The sequence below is a fragment of the Molossus molossus genome, unplaced genomic scaffold (genome assembly GCF_014108415.1).
Source record: "Molossus molossus isolate mMolMol1 unplaced genomic scaffold, mMolMol1.p scaffold_m16_p_7, whole genome shotgun sequence".
In the NCBI taxonomy this organism is placed as follows: Eukaryota; Metazoa; Chordata; class Mammalia; order Chiroptera; family Molossidae; genus Molossus; species Molossus molossus.
Genome location: NW_023425401.1, coordinates 58,609,005 through 58,615,596, shown reverse-complemented (window position 1 = coordinate 58,615,596; position 6,592 = coordinate 58,609,005).

The following is a 6,592-nucleotide window of genomic DNA, read 5'->3' as shown; positions in this document are numbered from 1 at the left end:
GAAGTTTGTTATTTCTTCCTTTATTTCCTTGGTATTCCATTCAATGTTTAATAAGATGCTATTTAGCCTCCATGTGGTTGAATGTTTCCTAGTGTTTTTATTGTAATTAATTTCTAGTTTCACGCCATTGTGATCTGAGAAGATGCTTGATATGATTTCCATCTTCTTGAACTTGTAGAGACTTAATTTGTGTACTAACATGTGGTCTATTTTTGAGAATGTCCCATGTGCACTTGAGAAGAATGTGAATTCTACAGTTTTGGGGTGTAATTCTCTGTAGATGTCTATTAAATCCATTTGATCTAGTGCATCATTTAGAGACTCAGTTTCCTTTTTTTTTTATCTAGAGTATCTATCCAGTGTTGTCAGCGGGGCGTTGACGTTCCCTGCTATGTTGTATTGCTCTTGAGTTCTCCTTTGAAATCCTTCAGAGGTTTTTTAATATATTTATTGCTCATATATTTGGTGCATATTTGTTTACCAAGGTTATATTCTCCAGTTGGATAGATTCTTTCAATATTATTTAGTAGCCTTCTTTGTCTCTAGTTAGGGCCTTCATTTTGACATCTATTTTATTGGATATGAGTATTGCTACCCAGCTTCTTTCCCCCTTTTGTTTGCTTGGAAAATTTTTTCCGTCTCTTCACTTTCAACCTATGTGAGTCTTTTGTTGTAAGATGGGTCTCTTGTAAACAACATATATACGAGTCATACTTTCTTATCCATTCAGCTACTCTGTGTCATTTGAACAGAGCATTTAATCCATGTACATTTAAAGTGATTATTGATATGTACTTATTTATTGCCATTTTTGTTTATTCTGGTTATATTTCTCTTCCTATTTCTTCTGCTTATTACAGCCATCCTTTTAACATTTCTTGGAATACTGGTTTTGTGCTAATATTATTATTTTTTTGTCTGAGAAGCTCTTTATTTCACTGTCTGTTTTGAATGATAGCCTTGCTGAATGGAGTATTCTTGGATTAAGACCCTTGTTTTTCATTATCTTGATTACTTTATTCCATTCTCTTCTGGCTTGTAATGTCTCTGTTGAGAAGTCAGCTGATGGCCTTATGCAGGTTACTTTGTAGGCAGCCTGTTGCTTATCTCTTGCTGCCTTTAAGATTCTTTCTGTCTTTAATTTTTGCCATTTTAATTATTATGTCTCTTGGTGTGGGTCTCTTTGGGTCCTTCTTGCTTGGTGCTCTCTGTTCTTCCTGAAGTTGTATGCCTTTTTACTTCACCAAGTTAGGAAAGGTGTCTATCACTATTTCTTCAAATATATTCTCTAACCCTTGCTCATTTTCTTCTTCTTCTGGAACTCCTGTGATGCAGATGTTGTTACATTTCATGTTGTCCCACAGTTCTCTTAAGCTCTCCTCCTGTTTTTTAATTGTTTTTTTCTCTTTGGTCCTATGACTAGGAGATTTTTTTTCTACCCTGTCTTCCAATTCATTGATCCAGTCCTTGGCTTCCTATACTCTGCTGGGTATTCTTTCCAATATGTTCTTTGTTTCTGCTATGCTAGTTTTCATTTCCTCTTGGTCAGTTTTCATTTTAATTGATTGATTTTTGTTGTTTCTTATCTTTACTCATGCTGTTGAGCTTCCTTATGATTATTACTCTGAACTCTACCTTTGATAACTTGCTTAATTCCATTTTATTTATCCCCTCTTCTGTAGAATTCTCTTGTTCGTTCACTTCAGATTTGTATCTTTGTTTCACCATTTTGCCTATCTCAGTAAGTTTTGGAGCCTGCCAAATTTTCCTTTGGGTGTTGATATTCTGCTGATTGTGGCTCCCTCTATTGGGTTTGGATGAGTGTGGGAGGAACCACGTTAAACACCAGTGTCAAGTCTTACTGTCCTGGATAGATTTGCAGGCCAAGCAAAGGTTCAATTATCCTCCAGCTTTTGCTAAGCTATTCATCTCAGTTATTTAGGTATTTTGTAAGCTTTTTTTTTCCCCCCTCCTTGCTTGCTGGTAGTCTCTAAGTGTTAATGAGCCTCAATTTGCACTTCTCCAGCTGAGTGGTTTTAAATTGCTGAGGGAGGGGCTGTTGCTTCTCTCCAGGGTTCTGGGAAGATGCCCTTTGAATTAGATGGCTACTGTCCTATGAAGGAGTGATTCAGCATAAAACTCCCAGTGTCCCCAGCTCTCTCCCCTGTTACATGAACCGCTGACTCTCTTCACACAGTTCCAGTCCAGTCCGCCCTCCCTCTGCCAGAACCCAAGGCGAGTGGCTGTAGCTGATTAATGCTCTGGCCCTTCAGGGAGGTGCCATTGTTCCCTGCACGTCTCCTTGCTGGACAAAGCCTCAGCTCTGGCGATCTCAGGCAGGTGTTATGAGGGTGCCTTTTCCTGTCCCGCCACTCTGTGCCTGGGGGCTGTCACTCTGTGCTGTGCAGCTGGCTTGGGATTTTAACCTCCAACTTCTCAGAGGGAACTGCCCACAGCTAAAACAGCCCTCAGCTGCTGCATGGGAACCCAGCCAGCCCTCTTGCACCTCCACAGTTCCTACCAGGCTCAATTTGATGTCCTCTTTCCATCCCTGGTTATAAGGGTTCTTCCTAGCGGCTCTTCAGTTGGTTTTTCCCAATGATTTGTCTTTATTTTATTTGTAAATTAAATAAATTCCAGTTTGGTCCTGGGAGACGGTCTGTGAAGCTTCCATTCACTGCGCCACCATTTTTTACCTAGATGGAAGGATTTCTTAGACACAAAAATTGTTCATTATACTTTTTAATAAATGGTGTTGGGAAAATTGGACAGCTACATGCAAAAAAATGAAACTAGACCATCAACTTACACCATACACAAAAATAAACTCAAAATGGATAAAAGACTTAAATGTGATTCTTGAATCCATAAAAATCCTAGAAGAAACTCTAGGCAACAAAATTTCGGACATCATACACAGCAGAATTTTTACTGATACATTACCCAAGACAACAAAAACAAAGGAAAAAATGAACACATGGGACTATGTCAAACTCAAAAGCTTCTGCACGACAAAAGAAACAACCATCAAAATGGAAAGGCAATCCACTGTATGGGAGAACATCATTGTCAATGATACATCAGATAAGAGGTTAATTTCCAAAATATATAGAGTACTCATACAACTCAACAAAACGAAGACAAAGAACCCAATTAAAAAATGGGCAGAGGAGCTGAATAGACACCTCTCCAAATAGGACATACAAATGGCCAAGAGACATATGAAGAAATGCTCAACATCACTAATCATCAGAGAGATGCAAATTAAAACAACAATGAGGTATCACCTCACACCTGTCAGAATGGCCGCCGTCAACAAATCATCAAACGACAAGTGTTGGCGAGGGTGAAAAAGGGACTCTGGTACACTGCTGGTGGGAATGCAGACTGGTGCAGCCACTATGGAAAACAATATGGTGTTACCTCAAAAAATTAAAAATTGAACTTCCATTTGACCCAGTGATCCCGCTTCTAGGAATATACCGTAAGAAGCCTGAAACACCAATCAGGAAGAATATATGTACCCCCATGTTCATAGCAGCACTATTTACAATGGCTAAGATCTGGAAATAGCCCAAGTGTCCATCAGTAGACAAATGGATCAAAAAGCTGTGGTACATGTACACGATGGAATATTATGCAGCTGTAAGAAAGAAAGATCTCTTATCCTTTGAGATGACATGGAGGGACCTGGAAAGTATTATCCTAAGTGAAACAAGCCAAGCAGAAAAAGATAAATACCACATGATCTCACTTATATTTGGAATTTAATGAATATAACAATTAAAAAATAAAAAATAAATTTAAAAAAATTGTTGTTTGTAAATGAGATAATTGACACATTCAAGTACATTAAAGTTAAAATGAATAAATTATATTTACATGCAGCAACACATATTATCTCAGAAACCTAAGTTAAAAGAGTAAACTACAGAAGACTACAATATGAATCTATTTTCATTAATCTCAAAAAGAAGCAAAGCAAGCTGTTGTGTAGGTATATGTTGATATTTGGTTTAAAAATGTTTTCTAAAAAAGCAAGGGAATGATAAACATAAAATTTAAAACATGTTTAGATTGGAGGGAGAAAGAGAATTGGGACCTAGGAGGAGCACCCTGGGGTTCAAAAGCACTGGTAATGTTCTAATTCATAATTTGGGTGGTGGGTTTATTTGTGTTTGATTCATTATTAGACTTCATAATGAAAAATGTGGCATACACTCTTTGGGATGTATCAAATATTACATAATAAAAACATTTAAGGGGGGGAAAAGCAAAATAAAAATAAATGGTAACATATGCCAAAAGAGACTTGTAAACAACTGCTGTGAATGAAGACAATGCCCACCTATGGCTCTTCTCAGGTTAACTCATTATTTACTGTATACAGTAATAAACACAAATCTTAGCTCATTGTTTATTATCTAATCAACACTGCCCAGCTCACCATGCATGTCATTATGTTCTCTATATCCACTGCCTTATTCAAGGCAAGGTACTGGCTATCTTCTTACTGCCTTCCTGCATCTATTCTGTCCCACCTCCATCTTAACCTCCTCATTACTACAAAAACCACTCTTGTTCCTGGCATTAAGGTTGAGTTACAGTGTTTTTCTCTGGCTGCCCTAGGGGCAGCAGGAACTTAGTTCTGCCTTCTCCTCCTTTACATATATACATATTATTCCCTTCTCTATAGATTGAATTCTGCATTCAGGAGTGAGAGTAAAAATCACTGCTGTTCCTACACCACGCCCCTGCAAAAAATATACCCATTGTAATTTGTTTTGAAGAAAAAAGGAAAATTACTTACTTATACATATGTGTGAGGTTTTGGTTGTAGTTAATTATGCTAAATAGCTAGGACGATTAGAAGATTTACTAGAAGACACATGGAACAGAGGGAAAAAAGTCTTGTAGTGGTTTATTCAACCAATCATTGTCTTCTTTAAAGTGTGTGGCTTTTGGTTTTTCAAGTAAAAAACATGTTTTATGCCTCCCACCCATAATTATTTTAAAATATAGCTATAACACTATAATAATTCATACATGCAACAAGTATTTACTTAGTGCCAGGGATACATGAGTGAACAAAACAGATAAAATGCCCTGTGGGGTTTACATTCTAGAGGGAGAGTCAGACAATAAAGAATACACATAATTTCAGTAAATTTTTTTAAAAAGTGTAATATTTTGTGACAGAAACAAAAGAAAAGAGAAAAAGAAGGTTCAAGAGTTTGAGGTTTGGAGAAGAGACTGAAATTTTAAGTAGCTGGTCAAGACAGGCCATTTTGAAAAGGTGGAGTGAGGCTATTGTCTAAAAGAAGGGTATCCAAGCAGAGAGAATAGCCAGGATGAAGATGCTGAGGTGGGAAAATGTCTAAGTGTATCGGAGTTCAGTCAGGAAAGAAGAATCAATGAGTGATATGGAATAAGGGATTTATTAAAAAGACTGGATCTCTTGCAATCTCAGGAGCTGATCAAAAAACCTGGGGAAGGAAGTTGTCTCTGTGTCTGGTGGTAGATATGGAGTCATGGAAGACCAGCAGGACCACCAGTCAGGAAGGAAAGCTGAACATGAAACAGGGAAGCTAGGAAACAGGAAGACAACTAGAATCTGTTAGGCCAAGCTGAAATCCCCTTGCCCCTGCTCTACCCTTGTCTCTTTTTGCTTCCCACCTCAACTGCACAGGTGAACTGCAGAAGCAGCCTTGCCCTTCACTGCAGAGCTGCATATGTGTCAGAGAAGATGGAAGAGCTCTGCAGCAGGTGGAGGAGCTGACCCTCATCAAGCAAGTGATCCTGCAGATCAGCGACAACACATGAATTGCAGCAGCACTTGGTCCTGCACCCACTTTCACAGCATCCTGGTTGCTGCTTCACTGCTGCCTTCCAAATATCACACCAAGTTCTCTTGAGGCCATTGCCAAGAGGAAGAGAGGATAATTCTGGGACATGTGGTTCAAACTTTACTAAGTTGACACACTTTAAAATCACAATGAGGAAGAGCAAGAAAGCCAATGTTGCCAGACTGCGGTGAGCATGGGGGAAAGTAGTAAAGGATGGGGTCAGAGATATGTATTGGGATCCAGGTTATAAGTGGTCTTACAGGCCACTGTAAGGACTTGGGCTTTTACTCTTACTGAAATGAGGACCCTTTGCAGGGGTTTGAGCTGAAAAGTAATTGTTAGTTTTAAAAGGAATAACAGTTTATTAATGACATAGTACAACAGCTATCACTGAAATATACCATCTTATAAATAATGACTTAGAATAAAAGGAAATGTCAGAAATCAATGGATAACAGAAGCATCATTCAATAACCAGTATTAAGAAAACTGGACATGTAGGGGGAAAGCAAGTTAGATTTTTATATAATTTCTGAAAATAAGTTTCAGATTGATTAAATAAGTAAATGTATGACATTTAAAGTAGAAACACAGATGGTTAATAACCTTTCTGGAAAACAATTTCATCTAACAAATATTGATTAACTATCTGCTAAGTGCTAGGCGCTCTGCCAGATGCAGGGGATACAAATATGATGAATATATTATTCCTGCAGTTGAAGAGCACATATTCTGCTAAACTATTT